Genomic DNA, 27,546 nt, shown 5'->3' on the forward strand with positions numbered 1-27,546 from the left:
AGAATACTAGAATGGGTTGCCATCTTCTCCTCCAAGGGATCTTCCCAACCCAGGGATCAGAACCTTGTCTCTTGAATTGCAGATGGATTCTTTACCACTGAACCGCTGAGAAATCCCCTTGACATTAGCAATATCTTCGTAAAGTGGTAGGTCTTTGATTAGCCTCATTACATACACATAGCCTTGTTTTATTTGAAAAGGTGGTCAAAATGTGCTTTGGCAAAGAAGGAAACTCACAAACAATTAATGTAGTGCTAATCCATAGTTATACCCTAATTCCACTTAGAATTATAAAAAGGTCCCTGTAAAATCACACTAACTTGTAAAGAACCTCTCTTCCTGGCTCTGTGTTTTCTCTGAGTGGAAGCACAGAGGGATGAAGTAGATGAAATATGAGGTGATTTCACATCCAGGAGGGTAGAGAAGGGAGCCCTTGAGTACCCAGTAAGCGCCTTGAGTATGTGGATTTCTAGATGTGCATAAAGAAAGAGATGCAAATAGGTGAGTCATGGGCAGTGACCTGAAAAATGCCATGGGGCCAGGTGGGTCAAGAGAGGCGGGGGTGTGCAGTCATTGGCCAGATGGAGAAGAGATTGGGAGGAAGGGGCTCACAGGGGAGTCTGCAATTGTCCCCATATGATTTAGACTACTAAAGCCACACTGAGCTGGTGCTTCGGTGATGGACAGGAATGGCAGCCCTCGGAAAAGGCTCTGGAGGAAGACAAGTCACACGTCTATAGGCTAGAAAGGGGCAAGGGGTCTGCTTATCTTTTGAGAAGTTTGGGAGAAAACCAAGCACAAGAAATGTTGAGATGAACAGAGATGTCTTATCCAGATGTAATGATTAAGAAGTGAAATCACTCTTGTGCCTCCGGGATATACAATCTGTCCTCAGCTTCACCTCCTTCCAGCTCTACAAGGCCCAAATTTAGTCATCAGATCTTACCACTCTTTCTCATAGCCACACAAAACCAGCACAAGTCCTAACAGCCCAAGTTAAGACCGTTGCAACTGTCTCTCTGACTCTGCTTCAAATTCTTGGTCTTCAAACAAGGCAGCCAGAATTATCATGTCAAGAGAAAACAAACCAAAAAAAAAAAAAAAAAGGTTCCTCAGACCAGAAAAAGCTCCCTTAAAAGGTCACTGATAACTGATTAAACCAGTCAATCACTTGTAAAGATGCCCTTAACTAGTGCCTTTCCTTATCACCTATTCCCTGGCTCATCACTCTATCTCTAAAAACAAAACATACTCTCTCTCACATATATTATTGTAAACTGAACAAGCCTTATTTTCATAAACGTAATTTTCTCCATGTAAGGATTTCTTTCAACTCTTTCTGAATTGATTCCTATGCAATCTTTATGGCCTTTTAAGCTGACGAAGGCACTTACTATGAGCCTTAAAACTCTTTGGAAAATTACAAAATATATAATTTCACAGTCACTGATAACTGATTAAACCAGTCAATCACTTGTAAAGATGCCCTTAACTAGTGCCTTTCCTTATCACCTATTCCCTGGCTCATCACTCTATCTCTAAAAACAAAACATACTCTCTCTCACATATGTTAGTGTAAACTGAACAAGCCTTATTTTCATAAACGTAATTTTCTCCATGTAAGGATTTCTTTCAACTCTTTCTGAATTGATTCCTATGCAATCTTTATGGCCTTTTAAGCTGACGAAGGCACTTGCTATGAGCCTTAAAACTCTTTGGAAAATTACAAAATACATAATTTCACAGACGAGGAAATAAAGAAGCCTTCCCTTTCATTTGCAATCAACCAAGATGACCAGTCATAACCCTGGTGAGTAAACACACCTAAAAAGGAGATTTTTTTGTGCTAAAAATCCAAATGGGGGAGGAAGACGCATTTGGGCACCAGAAAGCCACCTGCCGAGGCCTAGTGAAAGCAGTTTTCTGCTGTGCTTAGTCACTCAGTAGAGTCTAACTCTTGAGACCGCATGGACTGTAGCCCGCCAGGCTTGTCTGTCCATGGGGATTTTCCAGGCAAGAATACTGGAATGGGTTGCCGTGCCCTCCTCCATGGTATTTTCCCAACCCAGGGAGACCCTGGTCTCCCACACTGCAGGCAGATTCTTCACCATCTGAGCCATCAGGGAAGCCCATGAATACTGGAGTGAGTAGCCTATCCCTTCACCAGGGGATCTTGCCGACCCAGGAATCAAACCAGGGTCTCTGGCATTGCAGGCAGATTCTTTACCAGCTGAGCTACCAGGGAAGCCCCAGCGACAGCAGGCTCTGTAGTCTAATCTGCTGCCAAGAAGCCCTGTTTCTGCTTCACTGAACAGAAGAACGTGTGGCAGCTGGGCCTCCAGCACTGGAACATCTATGGATGGCCTCAACCCCTGCAAAGTGGCAACATGACAGGGGCAGCACCGAGGCCAAAGTCAACAAGCATGAGGACTCACGTGAAGTCTGCAGAGTCAAGGGTAAACAGGAGCTACTGTCAACCTCTGAATTAAAACAGCTTGATTCTGAGTTTCAAGCATTTTTCATTACGTGCGTTATACACGCTAGATTGGGGAAAAGGAGAGAATAGAGAAAAAAGACAATAATAAAAAACATTTACATCCTGCCAACTAATAAGCACTGTTTTTATGTGGAATAAATTCTTTGAAATTTTTTTATATTATATATGTACATAAATGTGCAGCTGTGCTGTGCTCAGTCGCTCAGTTGTGTCCAACTCTTTGCCATCCCGTGGACTGTAGCCCTCCAGACTGCTTTGTCCATGGAATACATCTTTTTTTAAAGCACACCTGAGAATTCATACCCATTACCATGGTTATTATTACAAACAAAACCAAAAAAGTTAGCAAGGGTTAGTAAGGATGTGGAGCAACTGAAACCCTTGTGTATTGCCGGTGGGAATGTAAAATAGTGCAGCAACTATGAAAACCAGTGTGGCGGTTCCTCAAAGAGTCAAAGTAGAATTATCGTATGATCCGACAATTCCACTCCTGAGCACACACCTAAAACAAACGAAAGCAGGAACTTGAACAGATATTTGTACATCCTTGTTCACAGCAGCATCATTCACAGTAGCCTAGGGATAAAAAATGTGGACGTGTCAGTCACTCACTTGTGTCCAACTCTTAGAGACCCCATGGGCAACAGGCTCCTCTGACCATGGACATCTCCAGGCAATACCGGATGGGTATCCATTCCCTTCTCCTGAGGATCTTCCCAACCCAGGGCCTAAACCAGGGTCTCCCACGGTGCAGGCAGATTCTTTACTGTCTGAGCCACCAGGGAAGCCCCAGCCAAAAGACAGAACAACCCAAATATCCAGATGAATGGATAAACAAATACCAGAATACTCTTCAGCCTTAAAAAGAAACCTCTGACTCATGGTACATCACCAATGAACCTTGAAGACATTATATGAAGTGAAATAAGCCTGTCACAAAGGGGCAAACAAGGTATGATTGAATTTATGTGAGGTATCTAGAATGGTCGAATTCATAGGCAAAAAGAGAATGGCGGTTGCCAGGAGGTGGAGGAGAGCGAATGGGGAGTTATTGTTTAATGGGCATGGGGTTTCAGTTTGAGGTGATAAAAAGTGTTCTGGAGACAGATGGTGATGATAGCTGCATAGCAATGTGGATGTACTTTAACATCACAGAACTATACTCTTGTTTATTGAAATATAGCTGATTTACAAAGTTGTGTTACTTTCACATGTACAGCAAAGTGATTCAGTTATATATATATATATATATATTTCAGTCTTTAGAACTATACTCTTTTTTAATATATTTAATTGGAAGACAGCTGCTTTACAATATTGAGTTGGTTTCTGCCATACATCAACATGAATCAGCCACAGAACAATACTCTTCAAAATGGCTGAAATGGTAAATTTTACATATTTTTTACCAAAATAAAGGATCATCCTATCTGTAATTTGCTCTTTTCACTTCATTTGATACCATGAGTGTTAATAAAGGTACTCTGTGTGAGCATGCAGATATGATTGCAAAGTATTTGGTTGTATGAAAGTACGATGATGCGTTTCACCAGTCCTGTATGTTGGACAGTTATTAGGTTGCCTCTGATTTCTCTCTTCCCAAAAGACGCTGAATGCTTCAATCATGAGACATATCAGGTCACAGTACATTCCTGATGAACCTTCTTTGGGATTCATTCTGGTCGTTCACAGATAAATCTTCCATGTCAGTCAGCAAAATTTCCTCACTATTAAGAAACATTTATTAACTACTTGTCCCTGGTAATATATTAATCATTAATAACAAAGATAATGATTGATACTTAATTTAAAATATTTGTTAAGTACTTATCTGTTTTCAAACTTACTGGAGGAAAATTAGAAACATTACTGACTGAACATGATACCCTGGGCGAGATTCAAAATATCTCACAAGAGATTGAGAAAGGCACTGGTCACTCAGAGGAAAGGCTGGCTGGAAATGGGTCAGCCAGACCACTGCCCACCGCCTGATCAACCCCACAGAAACCATTTAACCAGGAGTATGGGATAAAATGGGAGTTCTAAAGTAAAAATTTCAGAACAGACCCTATTTTTTTTGTCAGTTGCCCAAAGGAGAAAGGGGCTTCCCAGGTAGCGCAGTGGTAAAGAATCCACCTACCAGTGCAGGAGATGAAAGAGACATGGGTTTGATCCCTGGGTCGGGAAGATCCCCTGGAGTAGGACATGGCAACCCACTCCAGTATTCTTGCCTGGAAAATTCCATGGACAGAGGAGCCTGGCAGGCTACAGTCATGGGGCCGCAAAGAGTCAGACACGATTGAGAACAAGGACACAAAGAAGGAAAAGCATAACTGGGGAAAGAGGAGCCAGACTCTAGACTGGTAAAGTTAAATATCCCTATGGAACACGGAAATGGACAGTCGAGAGGTTGTCGGATAAACTGGTCTAGAGGTCAGGAGAAAGATATGGTATCCAGCTCAAACGTGCACTTGGAAAAATCAGAGCACAGAGCTGGTCACTGAAATCTTTGAAAGCAGGTCTTTCAGACTTTTGTGGGCATCACCTGTTAATGTCAGAGTCCATTCTGCAGGTCTGGGAGAAGCCTGAAGCTTGCATTTCTGACAAGCTAGTGGGTAAAGGCCTATGGTGATGCTCAGACTATAAACTCAGGAATAAGGTGTCTTGAGGGTGGATAGAAAAGGAGAGAAAGAGTAGGACTTCAAGGAACCCTGATCTTTAAGAGAAGATTAGGAGAAGAGGAGGCCGCAAGGAAATTGAGAAAGGAATGAGAAGTCCAAGAGAGTCTGGGATTACTGAGATCAAAGAAGAAAGGAAGAGTACTATAGCCCTGCTGATGGATCAGGTAAGACCTGCAGAAGAGGTACTTAGTCCACTTGGGCTATCACAACAAAACACCAACAGTGAATGTTTATTCTCCCACAGTTCTGGAGTCTGCAAGTCCAAGATCAGGGTGCCAGCCTGCTCAGGTTCTAGTGAGAGCTCTCTGCCTGGCTCGAAGTCAGCCACCTTCTTGCTATGTGCCCACATGGCCTCTCCTTGGTGTGTATATGGACAGAGAGATATTCCTCTGTCTCTACTTCTTGAAGCGAAGTGAAAGTCGCTCAGTCATGTCCAACTCTTTGCTACCCCATAGACTATACAGTCCATGGAATTCTCCAGGCCAGAATATTGGAGTGGGCAGCCGTTCCCTTCTCCAGGGGATCTTCCCAACCCAGGGATCAAGCCCAGTTCTCCCGCACTGCAGGTGAATTATTTACTAGCTGAGCCACAAGGGAAGCCTAAGAATACTGGAGTGGGTAGCCTATCCCTTCTCCAGTGAGGAATCGAACCGGAGTCTCCTGCATTACAGGCGGATTCTTTATCAGCTCAGCTACCAGGGAAGCCCCTCTTCTTCTTACAAGGACACTAATCCAAAGTCCAATCATGGGGCTCACCCTCATGACCTCACCTAAACCAAGTACCTCCCAAAGGCCTTACCTTCTAATACTATCACATTGGAGGTTAGGGCTTCAACGAGTGAATTGCAGGGGTGAGGGGAGGCAAGGAGGTATACAAACACTGCACCCCTAACAGTGCTCACTGGACTTAGTCTGCTTGTGCTATCACAACAAAGCACCAACAGTAAACATTTATTCTCCCAATAAATGGGGTCTGCAAGTCCAAGATCACGGGCCAGTCTGGTCGGATTTTAGTGATAGCTATCTGCCTGGCTTGCATCCCAGCTCCATGCAGCACCCTCAACATAGAAGAGAAGACAGGAGCTCCTGGGTGGGTACACCTGCCAAGAGGCTCTGGAAACAGAAATCCAGGCCACAAACATTCACATCCCTCACACCTGTTAATTTGCTAAAAGGATACTTGCCCTGGGCACTACAGCCTGAAGAGAACAGAGTCAGAGGGCTCAAATCCCTGCCAGCAGCCTGCATTCTCTGTCTCTAAAACTACCAATTTTGCCTCACTTTTGCAGGCCCAGCAGAAGTTCCATTTGTGAAAACTGAAGACAAGTGCAATTGCAAATGCTTCTTGTCCCCATATTACCACAAGAAGCTCAAAGAAAAGGCACTTGGGCTCCCAGGTCCAAGCTCCCAGGTTTGTTATTCTAGTTGGTCACTCTGCAGAAAGCCCTGCAAGAGCCTCATTCCCTTGGAACGGCTTCCTGGGGAGTTCCGCGCTCAGCTCATGGTTCTCTGGTCCCAGCCTTGGGATCCACTGACGAGGGCAGCCATAAACTGCACTTAGCCATTATGCGTTAACCTTGGAAAGTCATCCCAGTCAATATGAGAGATGGGATCTCCCACAGTGCTTTATTCTCAATTAAAAGTAAAGTCAAATAAACCAGGAGCTGCCTTGTACAGCCAACAATATTTTATATTGCAGTTATTAGGAAAATTAAGACAACAGACCAAGCAGAATACTAATAAGAAGCTATCTCAACCTCCATTCCAACAATTCCAATAATCTCATTTATTTTTCCATTTATTTATTTATTCATTTATCCAGAAATATTGGCTATGTGAAAAAGGCCTAAAAGCTAACAACACCAAAATCTATGCAGTTTATTCATAGAAACACATCAATGTGTCTGATTCACTTACTCTAGAGATAATTCTAACTGGTTTAGTTATCTGTTTTTCAAGGCAGCAACAAATTAGAATGTAAACTCCAGAGCAGGGATTTTTTAGGACTTGTTCACTGATGTATCCCTAACACTGAGAACAGAACTCAAGTATCTAATGGATGGTGAGAGAGGGAACCTTTACACGTTCTCCTCAATTTTATACCATTTTATGTCACCACTCAGCTACTTCATATACTTGAGCCCCCAAAGACCTCTGATTCCGCAGACACTGGTTTCAGTGCCATGACAGAACACTGGCTTGTGAATGGACATTCTAAATATTAATAACTAATACAAATTCCAGTAGGAATAAAAATATTCCCCCTGTGATCTTGCTTCCACTGGTTATTTGCTTAGCCGCTTATTTTTCCCAGAAAAATAAATGTCTACCTTGTTCGCTTCGAGATTATAAACTCCTTCACACTAGTTATTGGGGTAAATTGGTTGAATTGAGCTGGACAGGGAAATTTTATCTTGGTCTTCAACATTTGAAGGCTCTCTAAACTGAAATCCACCTGGAGAGAAACAGAGTCTCACAAAAATTGATAAACAGAAGCCTCAATAAAAGAATCAGGAGATGAGAAAGAGGAGCATTTAAGCCCTGTGATGATAACATGGTCCAGCCGGAAGAAGAAACACTTCTCTTCTTTCCCGGCAACAGCTCAGCCAATTAAAAGCCATGGACTCAGTGTTTACTCTAGCCCTCCCAACTTCATTTTCCTCTCCCCTGGCTGTGTAGAGACTTACACGTGGCTCACCATGGTTGCAGACCCCAAACTGCAATTCTCTGCTGATACTGAATAAACCCATCTTGGTGAGAGAACGATCTGGCAGTTTATTTGTCTTAGGTCAACAGTGTGAGTAATTGTTTATAATCCCCTCTCATTACCTGGCATATCATAAGAACTAAGTGGCACCGTAATTTCCCATTTGAAACACAGCACTTTTTTGGATTAACATTCTGATTAAGTTACAACAGTTTTGTGGCCAATCCGATATTTCCAATAATGGCCAGGAATCTACTAAATCCACGACATGCAAACAGCTCTTGCCAAGGTCTAATTCAAGAAAGATTCAAATGTTTAAGAGTCATTTTTTAAAAATTCAAAATGAAAATAGCTTATTGAATTCTATTGGGAGAATGCGGAGATTAAAAATGTACGTTCTCATAACCCAGAACACCAACTTTATTGAACAGGAGACTCACTACTTCTTTAATCAAGAAGTTCCTGTCTGGGCATCTCTAAGAAATAGCCCTGCAAGGGCAATTGGGTAGTTTTTCTGGTCTTTCATATTTATATATAACTCGACCATTCATGGGTTTCCCCAGTGGCTCAGTGGTTAAAAAAAAAAAAAAATCTGCCTATCGTGCAGGACATATAGTAGACAGTTTTGATCCTTGGGTCAGGAAGATCCCCTGGAGGAGAAAATGGCAACTCACTCCAGTATTCTTGCCTGAAAAATCCCATAGACAGAGGAGCCTGGAAGGCTACAGGTTAAAGAGTCAGACATAACTGAGTGACTAAGAATGAGCTACCATTCACAAAGTGGGTTATCAGGCATCACCCGTTCTCTAAACCACTCTTCAAAGGATTGATTCCCATGTTCCCACAATAACAGAAATTATAAGTTGCCCCACAGACTTAAAAACAACTTTTCAAGATGAAGGAAAAATTAAGAAACTCCCCGGATATTAAATATATTCATCTACTGCTAATCACATCTTATTTCAGAAACATTAAAACAAGAAGCCAAAACAGTGTACCTTAGAAACCGAGACTAGAATCTTCTGATCTTCAAGTGACTTGCCCAAAGCCACTCGATGATGCGACTAGGGCTAGCGCAGCTTCATTTCTGTCGTGCAGCAGTAGCACTGGTACATACAGGCGCTGGGAAAACAGAGAGGAGCAAACGTCCTCCCCACCTCTCCCTGTCAGGGGCTCTGCTCTCCACTCGGGCAAGGCAGGTCAGAGCAAGGCAGGAAGTCAGGGCAGCACAGACGGCTCTCCTTCCCCCAAAGCACTGGCTCCCGGGACACTCAACTGCAGCTAAACCTGGGAGGATCCTGGTTCCCAGAGCCCAGCACCTCACTAGCCTCACCCAGGTAGGTCCTGGAGAGGACAATGCATTCCTGAGCCCCACCTCTGCCCTCTCGGCAGTTCTCACTGGAGACAGGCATGCCTGGCTCCTTTAGGTAATCTGTCCATGCAGAGAAGGTGGCCAGGGAGCATACCCACCAAACAGTTAGCTGCGTAGGCCTGGGCCAAGGGAGAAGCGGAGGTGGGCTGGGGAAGTAGTAGGCCTTTTATTCCCTTCTGCAAAGTCTGAATGATTTTAGAGGTAATTTGGAAAATGAAAATCTGGAAAAAAGAAGCCAAGAGAAGCAAACACAAACTGTGCAATTCGGATATAGAAAGGTTTGGGTTGAAATCTGGGCTCTCCTATTGACTTGCTGGGTAACCAGGTCTCCATATTCTATCCACTTCACAGGGCTATTCCAAACAATGTAGAACCTCTCTGCCTCCCCTCTCCACCATCCTGGTCACACTGTGTGGTCAGTCTGTTAATGGGTTCCTCCAAGTGGTCCCACTCTTTGCTTTGTCCTATTACCACATATGGCATATTAGTGTTCAAAATTACCAGGGGAAATACACAGACAGAGAACACAATTTGTATCATATACACTCCACTCCCAACTATGATTTTTAAGAATCTGTTTAAATATAGTGGCAGTTCCTTCCTCTGACTTTCTGTTGCTACGTAGCTCTGTATCTTGTAGACAATGGGAAGACTTGGGGAGAAGTATTTTAGGAATTGTTGAAAGAATTACACGGGGTCATAGGAATGACTCTTTCTACTTGCTCCTCAAAACCAATAACAACTATTTCATGTTCATATTGCACCAGCAAAAAAAAAAAGAAACAGTATCTCTCACTTCATTTTTCCCATCAGTTTACTCACAGAATGTCTTAAGAGTATAGCAGAGGTCCCAGCATGAGGGCCAGAACCATGAATAAAAAGCAGATGTGTCTGAAAAATAGGCCTTTAGGGAGCCCATGTGCATGCAGATCAAGAAGTCTGAGGAGGGAATTCCCTGGCAGTCCAGTGGTTAAGATTCCATGCTTCCACTGCAGGAGACACAGATTCAGTCCCTGGTTGGGGGAACTAAGATCCCACATGCCACGCAGTGTGGCCCAAAACAAGCAAAAACAACAGACCAAAATAAACAAGAAGCCTCACGAGCAGTAACTCACATTATGGACAGGATGAATCAAGATGCATAAGCTCAGTTTCTCTTCTGAACTTTACAACTAATGGGGAGGAATGGATGTGGGCTGAATTTCCTCAATATCCAGTACAAGTGGAGCCGTGCAAGCACTATTTTTATGATAAGTGCAAAAGGGGCCTAGGGAAAAAGTACGTTATGTTGTATCAGAGAAAACAGTTCAGATTTTCTGGAAATATTTTATGGTCTTAGGCACTTATTATGAAATAGTAGAATGAAAAAACACATAATCCTCAAATAACACTACATACAAGTGTGGCATTTTCATCACTCCAAAGCCTTCCATGAGTCAATCAAGAAACTCACAAACATTTCAAACTCCATCACCCAGCTATTCTCCTTCAAAGAAACTATCATAAGGATATAAACCAAAATACTCCTCCAGGAAACGTTCACTCCACAACATTGTTCAGAGCAAGGCAATATGCAGCATTCGAACAAACAATGCCCCACACTCACTGACTTCATTACCTGCTAGATCTTTTGACCATGAAGGCTCCATACAATACAAATTCAGTCTTGACCTCTTCATAAGGCTCAGATGACACAATAGATACAAGAACCTAAGAAACCTTTGTAAACCCCTCTACTATTTCAAAGGCATAAATATGCAAAAAGCTTATACTTGGGGAAAGAAAGCAACAGCAGAAAGAAAAGCATCACGTGTTCTAAAAGCACACATACACACGTGTTGTGCAAATCGCCAGAGCGGTGAGCCTTGAACTAGTGAGCTAAAGATGATGAGCGACAGGTAACCGAACAATTGTCTGGGGCCCCACAGCCAGCTGCCGTTACTCAGTCACAAAGACCAAAACAATGGAAGCCCTGGCTGAAACTGAGCCCACAGCTGTTCACCGTCCCTACCTTGAGCCGTACTGTTGCAATTTCTGCTTAACTGAAATCAGAAATAAAACACTTTAGGATGCCTCGAGTTGCTTGGTATATGTTTAAAGAATAATAAAGAGCATGTGTTTAAGCCTGTGACATGCAAAGGTCAGTAAATAAAAGTTGTTACTCTTGTTAATCATTATCAATATTATTATTATTACTAAATAAATAATTATCATTTGTATAGCTCCTTAAAGTTTATATAAAATGTCTGACAATGATCCTATAAGAGAAAAAGAGGCTCACAGATTTTGGTAATTTGTTCAAGTTCCCACCGCCAGAAAATGCTGAAGTTGGGATTTGACTTCCATTTCAGGCGTTTTCCCCTTGATGAGTCTGGAATCTTGTAAGAATGGCCTCAAGACTTCTTTCTATCATGGACATGATTCCTAAAATCCAGTCCTTCCTAAATGGCTAACCAAGAACTACAACAATCCTGTTCCCCCTGTCAGTCACGGACTGACTTAAGGATAGGGCAGTGACTTGAGGAAAAGTCTTTCAGGAGATTCTGAGAAAGGTTTCCACACTACTGAGGAGATAAGAAGACAAGGCTTCTTCCCTTCCCCTTGATGTTTTCTATCTCAATATGAACCTTGAAGCTATATTCCATCTTGGGATCATGAGGAGAGTCAGGCTGAAATCAAACCAATACAGGGCAGGAACAAAGCTAAAAGAATCACAGAGAAACAAACGCAGAGCCAGACACTTTGCTCCTGACTATACTCTGCTTCTACTACACAAAGGAATTCTCTTCCTGACTAGGAAAGTTAGAGTTTCTGTTCCTCACACCCAAAATATCCTACCTGATACATTATCGACACATGCCACCTTGTATCAGACCAAGCTTACATATTTTTTTTCCCCATGTAGTAGCTTCATATCTTCACATGTGGGGATTTCTAAGCTTACATCAGATGTAATTTTGATTTCCCGAAATCATAAATGGGCAGAAGGAAAAAGGAGACAGTGGTATGTACAGCTGTACAAAGGGAACATATACAGCTGGTTCCCACCACACGGCTAACTATAGAAGCAAAGGACACCACGCTGAGTCAGTGAAGTTTCCGGCCCCTCTCCCACGATCCCCACCCCCATAAATCACAACAAAGCTCGAAGCCTGATGATCTCAACTGCCTCTCTGTGCCCAAAGAGAGCACCATAGAGCACACGACCAGAAGAACAGAAAAAGGAAGGAGAAGGAAGAGGAGGAGGTGATTTCATAAGAGCATGCCCTCCTTTCTTTCCAAGCTGATAACAGCAATTTGCCTAAAGCACCCAAAATTCCTTGTGAAATGTGTTGTTTTGTCAATTAACACTTCACATTCTTTTTTCAAAAATTACAACACAGAGAACCTACTATATTGCTCAGGGAACTCTACTCAGTGCTCTGTGGTGACCTAAATGGGAAGGAAATCCAAAAAAGAGTGGATATATGTATACGTGTAGCTGATTCACTTTGCTGCACAGCAGAAATTGACACAATATTGTAAAGCAACCATACTCCAATAAAAATTAACTTAAAAGTAAATAAATAAAACAATGTAATAATATCATGAAATTCAAAAAATTACAGTGCAAAATAGAAGTAATTCAACAGTTCTCTGCCAATGTTCTACTGAGACCATTGAAGTGATTTTTATTGCATGTCAGGTTATGAGCAACCCTTATGTACCTTTCCCTAAAACCATAACACACTTGAGTTGTAGCTTTCTAAACTCTAGACCAGTCTTCAGAGCTTCTCGGCACCACCTTCCCAGGAGAAGCAGGGTCTCCCTCTCCTGTTTGCTTTTATTGGCATCCTAATTATAATTGTTATTTTTTTTTAATTGAATATTTTCTGTGACAAACATGCATGAAAGTGCTTTCCCCAAGTCTGTTTATTATAAACACATAGCGAGGCATTATGTTCATTGTTATTATTACCTTTGGTCCTTGTATTGAATTATTTTGTATAAACATTCTATTATTGACTACCTACAACAGCTCTCACATCTAATTTCTTTTGCTCATCTAGTTTCTACCCTACAGTTGTTCAAAATCAAAACAAGAAAAACTTTGTAAAGCCCTATCACTTAAGCTGGAGGATTTAGTAAAAGGCTAACTTGATAGCTTGTATTATTCAGTGAACTAATCCTTGAAATGTTTTTAGAATTAATGGCTTTTTTATTCAGTAAATCAGAATCCACATAAGAAAAAAAAAAAACATCTACCCAATATCTCTAGTGATGTCAGCCTCGACCTTGACCTCATGAGGTTTACCTCCAATCCACTTGAGTTATCTCCTCCCAAAGCCACAACATCAACTTATCATCACCTGTGCCTATCCTTCTTTTTTTTTTTATCCTCACTTGTGAAATGTGGGGTTGTTGTGGGAATGAAATATCCCTCTCTAAGCCCAGCTTTCTATGCTCCCCAAGACTCTAGTTCCTCCAATCCTATTGCACCTAGCTTTCAACCTCCTTAAACCCTCAGGCCCCTTGATTCTCCCTTTTCTTCCATGTCATCAGCCAATCCTGCTCTAGATTCCTTCTCCTTAGAGGCTAAAGCTCATGATCCATCATATCCATTGCTCTCTTTCTGGCATCCCCAACCCTTCCAAGCCACCAATCTCCCACTCCACATCAGTCCAAACATCCAAACATTTCCACTCCTGTAACTGGTAAGGCATGTTTTGCTAGAGGCACTTTCTCAACCTTGCAGATTAATGGTGTGACACAATTATGATTTCCAACACAGGCTAAGTGCTTGGAGTGACTCAACAACAATATGTTACACCAATTCCATAAGCACTTTGGTTGAAAATCTTAAGTACTCAACGCACCTGCCATGTCCGGCAGGAGAGTATAGTGGGGAAGAGCCTTGCATCCTGGCTCTGCCCCTTAGTAGCTGTACAACCCCAGACAACTTGCTTAACCCTTCTATGCTTTGTCTCATTTGTAAAATTAGGATAATAATTCCATCTTTAAAGTGTTGTTGCAAGAAATTAGCGAGCTAATATATATAATTTTAACAAAGCTTAGATAATAAAAATTGTCCAAAACTATTGGTGTCAGTTACTATTTTAGAGAGAATTGGGGCCACTGGACAGGAAGAATGAGAGAAAAGAAAGAAGGGAAATGACAGAAAGAGAAGGGGTGAAAACTCCCCTTCTGCCTTCCCACCCTTTCTAGCTACCTCCAATCATTTTCTTTCTTCATGTTCCCAGCCTCTTAAGAACCTGTCTAGGCTGACTGTCTCCTCACCCCTTTTTTCATTCCCATCTCCATGCAATGGAATTTGCCACCTGCCTCCATACACACCATACAAGCTATTTTTGACATTATCACCAATGACTCCCAATTGTCAGTGGTAGCTGTGCCATCCTTGACTAACTGACCCTCTCTGTATCATCTGACCCTGTTGACTTCTCTCTCATTGTTGAACTCTTTCTCCCCTGAATTTCCATGACAGGAGTCCCTCCTGTTGAGTTTCCTCCCCTCAAACCTGTACTTCCCAATTCTCTGGCTAGATCCTTCCTCCTCTGACCACTCATTAGATTTAATTCATTCATTTTGTGCTCAACCCTGTCCTACTCTTTGCAACCCAATGGACTGTAGCCCACCAGGCTCCTCTGTCCATGGGATTCTCCAGGCAAGAACACTGGAGTGGGTCGCCATTTCCTCCTCCAGGGGATCTTCCCAACCTCGGGAGCAAACCCAAGTCTCCTGCGTCTCCTGCATCGCAGGCAGATTCTTTACCTCTGAGCCACCAGGGAAGCGTTTATTCGTTTTTTCAACACGTGTACTGAACACTTACCAAAGGGCAGGTACCATGACAGCTGGTGGAACCAGTTAGGCAGGGACAGCAGAAACACAGCTCCAGGGGGCTCTATTCACCGTGAGATGCAATGACTCAGACATCTGAGTGGTACTTCAGACATCTGAAGTTGTGTGATAGCCGTGACAGGACTTAGCTCTTGCCCTCACACTTTGTCTAGGGAAAAGATCAGCACATAACTAGACAATCAGAAAACATAAAGAAAGGTACAGTGACCAAGGGAGAATGTGAACACACTATAGTGACTCTTGAAAGCATAAGTTTTTGATCCATTTCACACTTCACTCTTCACATGCTGCTGCTGTGCTAAGTCGCTTCAGTCGTGTCCGACTCAGTGACCCCATGGACTGCAGCCCACCAGACTCCTCTGTCCATGGGATTTTCCGGCCAAGAGTACTGGAGTAGGGTGCCATTGCCTTCTCCGACTCTTCACATACTGCCCAGGAAATTACATCCCATCATGGGATTTTAACTGAACCTAGTAGCCAATGATGTCCAAATTTTGCATTATTTACATAGAATATTATATTGCCTACCAGACTTCTCTACCACATGTCCTAGAGGGCACCAAACACCAAAAATATAAATATAAACAAAGCAGAAGTCTTACCCTGAGGCATTAATCTTACTTCCCATCCATATCACATCAGCACACTCACTGATTTGTCATCCTCTTGGACTTTCTAGAAGCCCGATTGTTATCTGTTAAACACAAGCTGATTTTATCAGCAAACCCCTAGTCCTACCCAACTCCCCTGTTTAAAAGCTTTCAAGGATTATTCGTAGGAGCCAAAGCAAAACTGAAATTCCTTCTACCTTAATGCCCCTAAATGACCTAGCTCCTGCCTGCTCTTCCGGCACCTGTGTACTCACATATAACACACCCTGCACGCCAGCCACACCAAAGCACCCTGGAGAACCAGGCAGTTCTTTCAATCTAGTGTCCTTTCCACCTCATTGCCTTTGTACCTACTGTTCCTGTTGCCTAGAACTGCCCTTCCTCCGGCTGCTCACCTCATGAATTTCTACAATTGTTTGACCACTCTAGGCAGAGTTAAGTGCCTCTGTCTCTGAACTCCCATGGAAGGCGATCACTTCTGGGACTCATCATTGCTATGATTCTTCGTCCACACACTCGTCTTCCTGAGGACAGTGTAAGCCTCCGAGAAAGAACCCTGCCTGTTCTCTGTGGGTCCTCAGCACTGGGGGCAGTGTCTAGCACGTGCTGTGTACTCAGCCTGGTAAAGAGGTAAACTCACTGAGTTAACACCCCTTAATCACAATACCGGGCTTCCCTGGTGGCTCAGTAGTAAAGAACCCACCTGCCAATGCAGGAGATATAAGAAAGGTGGGTTCGATCTCTGGGTCAGGAAGATCCTCTGGAGAAGGAAATGGCAACTCATTCCAGTAATCTTGCCTGGGAAATCACATGGATAGAGGAGCCTAGTGGGCTACTTAGCAACTAAACTACAACAATAACCACAATACTCTTTATTAGGGGCTTTTTTTTTTTTTTTTGCCACACTGTGCATTTTGCAGGATCTTGGTTCCACAATCAGGGATCAAACCCAAGTCCTAACGACAGGCCAGCCAGAGAATTCCCCAAAAGAGAATTTTAAGAGTATTAAAACTATTTAAAAAAAAAAAAAACTAAACTGAAACTTTACCTTAATATAAGCTGTATTTGGAACCAATTAGGTATACTATGGGGCTTCCCAGGTGGCTCAGACGGTAAAGCCTACAATGCAGGAGACCTGGGTTCAATCCCCGGGTTGGGAAGATCCCCTGGAGGGGGGCATGGCAACCCACTCCCGTATTCTTACCTCAAGAATCCCCATGGACAGAGGAGCCTGGCAGGCTACAGTCCATGGGGTCGCAAAGAGTCAGACACAACTGAGCAACTAAGCACAGCACAGCACAGGTATCTTATCATGCAAGAATTTATAAAGAAAGCAGAATATATCAGGACACTTCTGAGATGCCAATTTGGGGGCGTGAGATGACTCAATTTGAAATTCTAGAATTTGAAATTCTAGTTAGACCTCCATCTCTAATAAAATTAAAATATATGGGGAGATCAGCCCTGGGATTTCTTTGGAAGGAATGATGCTAAAGCTGAAACTCCAGTACTTTGGCCACCTCATGCAAAGAGTTGACTCACTGGAAAAGACTCTGATGATGGGAGGAATTGGGGGCAAGAGGAGAAGGGGACGACAAAGGATGAGATGGCTGGATGGCATCACTGACTCGATGGACGTGAGTCTGAGTGATCTCCGGGAGTTGGTGATGGACAGGGAGGCCTGGCGTGGTGCGATTCATGGGGTTGCAAAGAGTCGGACACGACTGAGCGACTGATCTGATCTGATATTTTATGTGAATGTGGAAGATAATCAAAGAAGTCAACCTAAAGAAGTAAAAAAGGAATAACCCATATTAGAAGATAATATAAAAAAGAATATATACATATGTATAACTGAATAAACCTTAAATGAATATAGCATTGTAAATCAACTATATTTCGATAAAATTTTTGTTAAAAGAAGTGGGAAATGTGTGGGGCTTAATTTTTGATCCAGTGACCAGTCCCTTTATCATTGGAACACCTTACCTATTGAGCAAAATATTTTTGACAGTATCTTGTTTATAAACATTTATTCTTTACCCAGGTACTTTAACTTTTTCTAAGGTTTGTGAGTATTTCTTAATGAAGTTAATACACTGTTGCCTGGTGAGCCTTGTAACTAAAAGTGACAAACAGCTGGCCAGTATGGAGGGCAGGGTTGTGTCGATGAAACAAAATTAAGTTTCAGATCCATGTGGAATGAACCTTACTCCTGGGCTCACTGGGATCACACTCAGAACCTAACAGTCACTAGGTCCAATTGCAAAATAGAGAATGAAGACATGGGGAAATGTCTGCATTTTAAAAGTCAAGAAACCACAATACTTAAATCATTTTATGCCGAAAATACCACAATGGCCGTCTACACTGCCAAAGCCACTGGTTAACTGCTCGAGTTTACCTTCTCATTCTGCACCTCAATACACATACAGCAGGAGCCCTGTAGTTTCTGTACAGGATGTAGGGTTTTGAAAAGTGGGAGAACTTCCTTGGGTGGTTTCCACACCCTGTGCTCCGGCCCCCCCAGGTTACCCTACACCCCACCCACCCACATATACATTCATGCTCCTTGACAGTTATGCACAACTTACGTGGGGAAATAGCAATTTAAAATATAAAAAGGAAACAGCACTGACCAATGTGTACTGGATTAATTCGAGTACAGAAGAGGGACCTGACCTAGCACAGCTACTTCTCAGGACTTAATCTTTATCGCCTCTTTATAAATACTCCCGGTGAGTAATTACTTCACACACACAGACACGCTCACACACAAGGTGACTTAAATTGAGTTTCTATGCTGATAACTTCCAATCTATTATATATTTCTTGCCCAGAATATCTAACTCTTCATTTGGCTCTCTATACCCACAAGCATGAAGGATATAAAGTTAATACGACCCAAGTCTTCCCCATGCTTTTTCAACACAGATGCACAGTCACAGGGGGCTTCCCAGATGACTGGCTCAGTGGTAAAGAATCCGCCTGCCAACGCAGGAGCTGCAGGAGACTTAGGTTCGATCTCTGGGTCAGAAAGGTTCCTTAGAGGAGGAAATGGCAATCCACTCCAGTATTCTTGTCTGGAAAATTCCATGGGCAAAGGAGTCTGGCGGGCTACAGTCTATGGGGTCTCAAAGAGCCTAACATGATTGAGCAACTGAGCATCATGCATGCCTGCACAGAAGCATCTAGAGAACAATTAGGAGCTACCAGAACTACATAAACCAAATTTGGCAGGGAAAGAAAAGCAGAAACTTAGAAACATGTGGCCTAGGGATTTACAAACTTGTTTTTGCCAAAAAAAATCCTTTGTTCAAATAAAATCTTCCTTGGACACCCAAAATGTGAAATCAAGAATAGCCCACCTGGTCAGGTTGCAGAACAGACCACTGAAAGGAACTCTAAATGAACACTGGACTCTTGGACACACTCTACTGTCTGTCCCCATGCCCTGGAATGGCCCCTGAGGCTCCTTGAAACTCCCAGAAATCTGAAAACCTAGTTCAAAAAACTACTGGTCAAGATCCATGACGATGCTATTTTTAACACAAAAATGAACAGTTGAAGCACAATTTGGGAAAGCTAATTGGTAACTGTGGGTCAGAGTTTCTATGAGTATTAATAGATACATACTACAATACAGAAAATAAATAACCAAAAAGGAGCTACAGTATAGCACAGGGAACTATACTCAATATTTTATAATAACCTATAAGGGAAAGGAATTTTAAAAAGAATGTGTATTTTTATACATATGTGTGTGTGTGTGTGTATATATATATATATCAAACAGAATCACTTTGCTGGTTCAGCAACACAACACAGTAAATCAACTATACTTCAATTTTTAAAAAATTAAATAAAAGAACAAATGTCATTAAATCTAAAGTCGATTCTAAGTAGTGAGCCAGATCAGTCTTTTACAGGTCCTACATCAACCACTTCACCACATTTTTTCAAAGACAGTAAATTGCAATGACAAGGAAAAAACTAAAATTAGTCATATTTTGTCTGAGTCACACAAGGCCAGGTTTAAGCTGCTTCTTTCTTACATAAAGTCCTGTATTTTCAAAATCAATTTGGTACAATTAAATGCAAAGTATCCAGAGGCAAATTTGAGCATTAGGATTAACAACTCAATCAACTTAAAGAAACACATAAAAATGAGAACATATCTGTAAGTCATTACAGAGGAAACACATTGTTGGAGAGGAAAACCCCTACTTGCTGTCCTCAAGAAATAGACCTTTATAACATTACAATTACCAAAACATGACATAAGTAAAGCTGCCGACTGGTTGGTTGACTGTCATGATATCAGTTTGGTTGCTTTGGCTCTTTTGACACTGTAAGCTCAGTGAATCTCACAGAGGGGGAAAATCAGGGGAAATTCACTCAGCCATTAGGAAAGCTTCTCATATACTGAGTGGACACTGTATAGAGAAATTACCAAACAAAAAAAAAAAAGGAGGAGGAAAAAATGATCACATTTAATTTTGTCTTCAGATATGATAAAACGAGCCTCTAACAACCATTTGTTTCAATAACATTTATTTTGAAAAAGCATAAAATGATTAAGTATTATGTAGATTGGTGGTTCTCAACCCTGGTTGCACATGAGATTCACCTGAGCTTTAAAAATCCGTGATATCCTGGATCTATCCTAGTTCTACTGAGTCAGAATTTCTGAGGCTGGCCCTTGGCACCAGTGTTTTCTTTTCCTTCCTCAGGTGATTGTAATGTGTCACCAGGCTTCAGAGCCATCAAGATAGTCTTGAATTGACTGATCAACTCAGTTGTCAAACATCAATCTGAACAAATCATTCCACTGTGATAGCCTTGATGCCTGTGCGTTGGGCTCCGCTGTTCACGATAAGTTAATAATGATGGGAAAGGGTGCTTGGGGCTTCCCTGGTGGCTCAGACAGTGAAGAATCTGCCTGCAATGCAGGGGACCTGGGTTTGATCCGTATGTCAGAAAGATCTCTGAAGAAAGAAATAGCAACCCACTGCAGTATTCTTGCTTGGAAAGTCCCATGGACAGAGGAGTCTGGCAGGCTACAGTCCATGCGGTCGCAAAGAGTCAGATATGCCTGAGTGACTAACACACACATACAAGGTTGTCTGTCAACTCATATCTGACTAAAAAGGCTCTCTTTTCCTTTAAAGCAGATCTAACCTTGCCGTGAGTGTGGGTTTGGGGGTTTAGGGGATGGTCTTTTTTTCTGGCTCCTTCATGAGCTGTGAATGTCATTGTTTTGATATAGGTTCAGCTTCCCTAGGGCTCCGACTGTAAATAATCTGCCTTCAGTGCAAGAGATCGGAGTTCAGCCCTGAGCTGGGAAGGTCCTCTGGAGGAGGGAATGGCTACCCATCCCAGTATTTTTGCCTGGAGAATTCCAGGGACAGAGGAGCCTGGCGGGCTATAGTCCATGGAGTCGCAAAGAGTCAGACACAACTGAGTGACTAAAACTCACTAACAGAGAACTGAAATTGCTACTTCAATAAATACAACTGGTTTTGGTAGATAAATACGAGTCCACTTGTATGGAAGGTATTTCATCAAATAAAAAAAGAATTATAAAATAAGCAATTAAGGCCTTAATCTGTAAGATGTTAAACCACAAAATGTGAATTGTGCTCAAAATATTTTGAACAATTATAAAGTCTACAAGTGTTTACTTATGGGTAGAGTTAAGATTTTATGTTGCTACTTTGTTTACATGTATATCCAGGAAGCCATAAGACAGTTTGGGGAAAAACGGGTTGTGATTTCTATGGTGATTTAGTAGATTGAAAATTAGGTTCTGGCCTCCTCTGCAAGCATAAGAGACTAATATGACATCCATAAGAAAAACTCATAAACATGGAATTTCCCTCTAGAGCCAAAGAGATGAATTATTTTCAAGATACACAGGGTTACCCTAAGAAGTTGGAACAATATAAGCACTCATAATTGAAGCAATCAGAAGTCAGTAAAAGCAGGGAGTCAAAAAGTTGATACATCATGTTTCAAACATATTTCAATTTCAGTCACATAAATAAAGGGGAAATCATTCACTAATTGTTGCATGTCCCCTGATGATTTCAGTTCTGTGTTGCCTTTCTTGGTTACACCATGGCCAGATTTCCTCCTTCCATGTCTTAAATGCATTTGTACCTTAAAAGGCACTTGTGAAAAAACCTGAGGGTAAAAATCCCTCTAGTTTTTTTTTTTTTTTTTTACTAAAGTTTTCTAATCTTTTATAAAAGCAAACTATTCCATACCTGCGGAGCAGCAGTTTGCTGATTTTTAAAAAAATTTAGCCTTCTAGAAGTATATTTTAAAAAGTATATAATTCAGATGTTGTAAAACCAACACCACTAATTCCAGAATCCAGCCATCACCCCAAAAAGAAATCTTGTACCTATTACCATTCACTCTCAATTCCTGCTACCCTATACCCTGGCAACCACAAATGTACATTTCGTCTCTGTATATTTACCTACTGTGGATATCTCATACAAGTGGAATCACAATTTGTCGTCTTTTGTATCTGCCTTCTTTCACTCATCATAATGTGTTCATGGTTCATCGAGGTGGTAGCCGTTTATATTGTTTTTTAATATGGCTTATTTTTACAAATCGCTGTGGCAATCAAGTTTTCACAGAAATAGCATTTCTTTTTGGCACTCCCATTATATCAGTTTATTTAATATTTAGTTAAATCACAAAATTACAGTAGCAAGTATTATTAAAATAAAGAAGACGGTGACCAAACACCACTGTAGGCGTGAACCTGAGCTGATAAAAGCAAAGCATGCCAGTTTATTATGATGGCAGTTATTTGCCACAGTGGCCTCTGCGTTCTGAGCAACAACGGGTTCCTTTTTCAGAGGGAAAGGAGAGCAATAGTTAACACCATCAGATGCATTAGTGTTGATGGGTACTCCATTACCTAGGATGAAGCGGTGTGTATGTAGAGGTGTAGAGGCGATCTGTGTCTATTAGACAACACAACATAACTTCAACTATCCCAAAAGGAAGTCTTCCACATGTCTAAGTCTTCAGAAGACGCAAAGATGGGCTCCCATTGAGATAGGTATACCCTGCTCCCTCAATAAAAACTTTACCATCCTACTTACCTTTCAAGGATCAGCTCAAACATGTCCTCCTCCTAAGCCTCGACTCCTCATAGTGCCTACCTGCTCTCTCTCCTTCCTTTTAATTTCTAAAATAGTTATCTATCTCTTATGGTAGTTTTAACTGGTATTCTGTAGCCAGTTGTTGTTTTATTCTCTAAGTTGTGTCTGATTCTTTTGTGACTCCATGGGCTGTAGCCCACCAGGCTCCTCTGTCCATGGGATTTCCCAGGCAAGAATACTGGAGTAGGTTGCCATGCATTCCTCCAGGGAATCTTCCTGACCCAGGGATCAAACCTGAGTCTCCTACACTGGCAGAGGATTCTTTACCACCAAGGCATCAGGGAAGCCATATAGCTAGTTACACAATATCTCTTCTTACATATGAGACCATAGACTGCTTCAGAGGCAAGTAGTATGTTTTTATATCCCCTACAGCCACCGGCACAGGAAACAAGGGATGCAGGACATAATCTTTGAACAAATCTGTAATAAGAAGTTCAATAAAAATTTGAAAAGTAAATAATGAATGAGTACATTGATTAAATAATTAATTAAAGGTGTGTAACTTCTTACCTACCTGGCTACAGAGCAACACATCTCTTTCTTCAATGTACGTGGGGTGGTGGGGGGTAGGTAAGAATCTGATGGGGGCATAGTGGTAGGCAAAGGAGAAAATCAACTGCCCCTGGGTACCTAGCAGCTGTCAGGCGTCATGACTCTCCTCCAAGTGTTTAACAGAGATCACTTTCAAATAGGACATTGTTACATAATGACACTTTCTGATGCCCTTTGATGCAGAACAAATTAAAAACAGAGACAAAATCTTTGTACTCAAAACTGCCCAATGTCTTCAAGTGTGGATTTAGTTTTTCTAAATTAAATTATCATACAACTTGAATGGGTTTTTAGAAATCGTACAAAAAGGGACTCAGAAGAACATCGCTTCCAAATTGGCGATATTTAAAAGCAAAGCCATTGGTTAGGTAAGGAATGCATAAACAACCCCCAAAGCTGTATTGAATACTTTTTTTTGGCTATATATGACTGAAAAACTGCCAACTTCATTTTGATAAGCCTTTGTTAAAAACAACAAACATGCCCGAGCTTGCAAACCATGCCATTCTGAAGAAAAAGCAATTGAGAAGATGAGGAAATGCTTAAAAAGGCAATGTCTGATTAAAAAGAAAAACCTCTGTGGTAACAGATTCAGCAATAAGTCACAACACTGTGCTGCCTATTAACATGGAGGGGAGCAAGCGACAATGCAAACAGAGAAAATCAAAGCACAACACTTACCTTCATAAATAAATAAGAAGCTACATCTTAAAACTAATACAATTATAGTCCACAACACTGACATCAGGGCACCAACATCATTGAGAAAACGAATCCTCTCATGCTTCATCAAGTTTAATGTCACCACAGTGATGTCCCTGCACTAAAGGAAGTGTCATTTCAGGAACTCTGAATGAACACGCATAAAGTAACCAAGTGTGGGAATTTCCAGTCATGTAGAGTTCACGTACATCAGTTCATAAAAGTCAAAGTGACTTTACCTGAATTCGTTTCTGTATTTATTTTCACACTGATTATAAAATCAGCAGAATTATGGGATTGGAAGGTATATAATTTGGAATATTTGTGTTCATTTCCCTACTTTAAGGGCTTCCCTGGTGGTTCAGTGGTAAAGAATCTGCCTGCCAATGCAGAAGTGAGTTCGATCCCTGGGTTGGGAAGATTCCCTGGAAAAGGAAATGGCAACCCACTCCAGTATTCTTGCCTGGGAAAAATCTGCCTATTTTAGTCAAAACTGAAATTCTCTTTCATCTGCCAAACAATCCTGGAAAAATTCTAATGAATAAATTGTAACCTAAGGTTCATAAGACCAAAGTTCTTTGTTTTATTCACTGATATACCTTGAGTGACCATAACATCACTGGGTACATAGTAGGCACTCAATAAATGCCTATTAAAGTAAACTGAAAAACATAAAAAATGTGTAATGTAACGCAGAAATGCTAAATGTGTGTGTTCAGTCCCTAAGTCGTATCGACTTTTTGAAACTCCAAGGACTGTAGCCCACCAGGCTCCTCCAGCCATGAGATTTCCCAGGCAAGAATACTGGAGTGGGTTGCCATTTCCTCTGCCAGTATCCTCCCAGTCCAGGAATCAACCCAAGTCTCCTGAACTGGCAGGCAGATTCCTTACCACTAAGCCATCTGGGGAGCCCAAAATGCTAAATAAGTCTCTTTAAAAATTCCTTTCTCTGAGCACTGTTATAGGTCACCGTGTTAATCACAACACACAAACTGTCCTCATGTAAGCCACTTTGCCCAAGCCAGCTCCAAAGTCACAAATCACACTCTTAATTCTAACCAATGATCAGCACAGGAAAGTAAGAACCCAAAGAGACTCCAAAGATAGATGAGGATACATTTTATCCATCTGTGGTTTTGATTACTTTTCTTCTCCTGGCGGTTTACCTGTAATGTACCTGCATATTCATCTTCATATTATTATTTAAATAAATGCATTTAAGGTGTATTATTTAAAATTAAGGGTTTGTATTTTTTAAAATTATCCTAAAAGGTGGTTTGTCTAAATCGACCTCTCAACTATTTCAGAATCCCACCAGTTTAAAAACAAAAAGATGGGCAAAAAATAATAACAGGAAAATGACATGATCAGATGACTCTAATCATTAATTTTGTTCTAAATGCCTGAAAGTAATATGGTTTGAAAACTGAACTGAGTTGGAAGGAGAGGGCCTGGATTCTGGTACTGCCTCAGTCACCAATGAACTTAACCAATCCTTGGCAACAGGAAACTGAGCTTCCCAGGCTGTCTGGTGAAGAGTCTGACCAGACGATCTCTAAAAACCTGAACAATTTCCAAGATCCTGTGATTATAAGTGACCAACTCCAGTCATTTAATTACTACTCCTGGGAGGGTCAGACACCATTTGCCTAGTTTGACATGAGGTTTATGGCGAGGCAGTTGATTTTAAAAGCTAGTGATCTCCCAAACACCTGATGAGAGTGTTTCTAAATATGGAGGGTCTGAAGACTTTGCTTCTGGGTTAAGCTGACTGCAGCCACCAAAGTGCCCAACTCTCAGCAAAGAAAAGGTAAGTTAAACTAATTAGAGTCCCTCCAGAATGGAAGGATTGAACCAGTGCCCTAGTTGGTCCCAACTGACTTATTACAAAAAAAAAAAAAATTTACAAGAGATTCAGAATGAATGCTGAGTGGTGAAAGCCAAAGGCTAACCAAATAGCCTCAGGACTTGCTGGAACCCTGCTCTCAAATTTTGCTTCAAGCACTTTTCTGAGTCTGCACTACTGCTATCACTGATTTTGAGGACAAGCAGCAACTAAGAAATTAAGCCAATGGAAATTAAGTAAACATTATCACCGGAGGGAAAGGGAAGATCCGAAATAAATAAGATACCTTAGGTACAGAATCCAGAAGGAACCTTGTGCGATCTCTCCTGCACGAGAAGTCGGCATTTGGAAATCACAGGAGGTGAGGATCAAAGCCGCTCCCTGTCCAGCCACCTGCCCAGAACCTGCCCGAGCACCGGCCCAGCACCGCCGGGACAAGTGGACATGTGTCTTTCCCCAACACAACGGGCGCTCCGAGGGACCAAGCTATGGTGGCGGGCTCCCGGTGCGTCGCCGGGCAGCCAAGGGAGCGCCCTCTGCCACCTCCACCCAGCCCAGCCCTAGAGCCTGCCGGCCGGCCGCGAAGGATGCCCGGGTCACCTGAGCCACAGCGTCCTGAGAGCGGGCAGAGGGTGTGCCAGTGGGCTCCCGGGCCGGCACGCTGGGGATCCTGGTGCCAGAGCGATCGGCGGGAGACTGCGCCCCGGCAGCCCGGTGGGCCAGCCTCCAGGCCTCCGCAGCCCGCCCAGTAAGTGCAGATCCCCCTCTCCTCCCGGCCGCTCCGCTGGCTCACCTCGCGTGGACCGCTGCAGCCCGGGCGGTGGCGTGCGGACATGCCCCCGGGGTGCACCCACCGTGCCGCGTCCCAGCGCGGTGGCCCCTTCCCGGGCCCCAGGCGCCGTGGTCCGCGCTCCCGAGGGGCGGGGAGCGGACGGGGTGGAGGCGCCGGCGGGGCTGGGGCAGGGGCCCCACGGGCAGCGCGGGAGGCGGAGAGCGTGGCAGGGAAAATCCCGGCGCTCAGCCTCCGAAATGCACCGGGGAGTTCAACGCCCCCAGCTCCGCCGTGGACTCTGGCCGGCGGGTGAATGGGATTTATCCAGGGATCCGCTCTACCGGCCGCGGCTTGGCGAGGGGTGAGGGGCCGCCTCGCGGTTATGTAATGGACCTGCCCGCTGTGACCCGAGCCACCTCACTCCGGACTGCCCGACCCTCCCTGGGAACGGCGGTGCGTTGCCCCTGACCTAGTAGGCAGGCAGAGGGGGCTCGGTGTTCTCAAAAAGAACTTTCCCCTGCAGGGTCAAAGAGCAAGCTCTGCTTCGGGAATCCAAGGACTCCCAAAGATGTACGCGGCAGGGATCTCTGCCCGTGCAGCCCGTCCATTTCACAGCACAGAAAACTGAGGCTCCGACGTGTTTAAAGCGCTGTTTATTCGAGTTGGAGGACCTAGATTCAACTCGCCCGAAAAGCCGTGACCGTAGGCAAGTTACTTAAATCTCAGAGCTCAGTGCCTCCACCTGTAAAACGACGAT

At 42.7% G+C, this 27,546-nt stretch overlaps 1 protein-coding gene across 2 annotated transcripts in view; it reads right to left on the reverse strand.

Moving 5' to 3' along the window:
* Positions 1-26,948, reverse strand: part of SLC16A12 (solute carrier family 16 member 12) — a 99,858-nt gene extending 72,910 nt beyond the window's left edge. Inside the window, exon 1 of one of the 2 annotated variants that reach the window (XM_055560586.1) lies at positions 26,811-26,948. The gene's annotated coding sequence lies outside the window, so the exon portion shown is untranslated. Of the gene's footprint in view, positions 1-26,303; positions 26,422-26,810 lie in introns of those variants that run through there. The other variant, XM_055560587.1, reaches the window with a different exon arrangement.
* Positions 26,949-27,546: the final 598 nt, after the last annotated feature.

The sequence above is a fragment of the Bubalus kerabau genome, chromosome 22 (genome assembly GCF_029407905.1).
Source record: "Bubalus kerabau isolate K-KA32 ecotype Philippines breed swamp buffalo chromosome 22, PCC_UOA_SB_1v2, whole genome shotgun sequence".
Taxonomy (NCBI): Eukaryota; Metazoa; Chordata; class Mammalia; order Artiodactyla; family Bovidae; genus Bubalus; species Bubalus kerabau.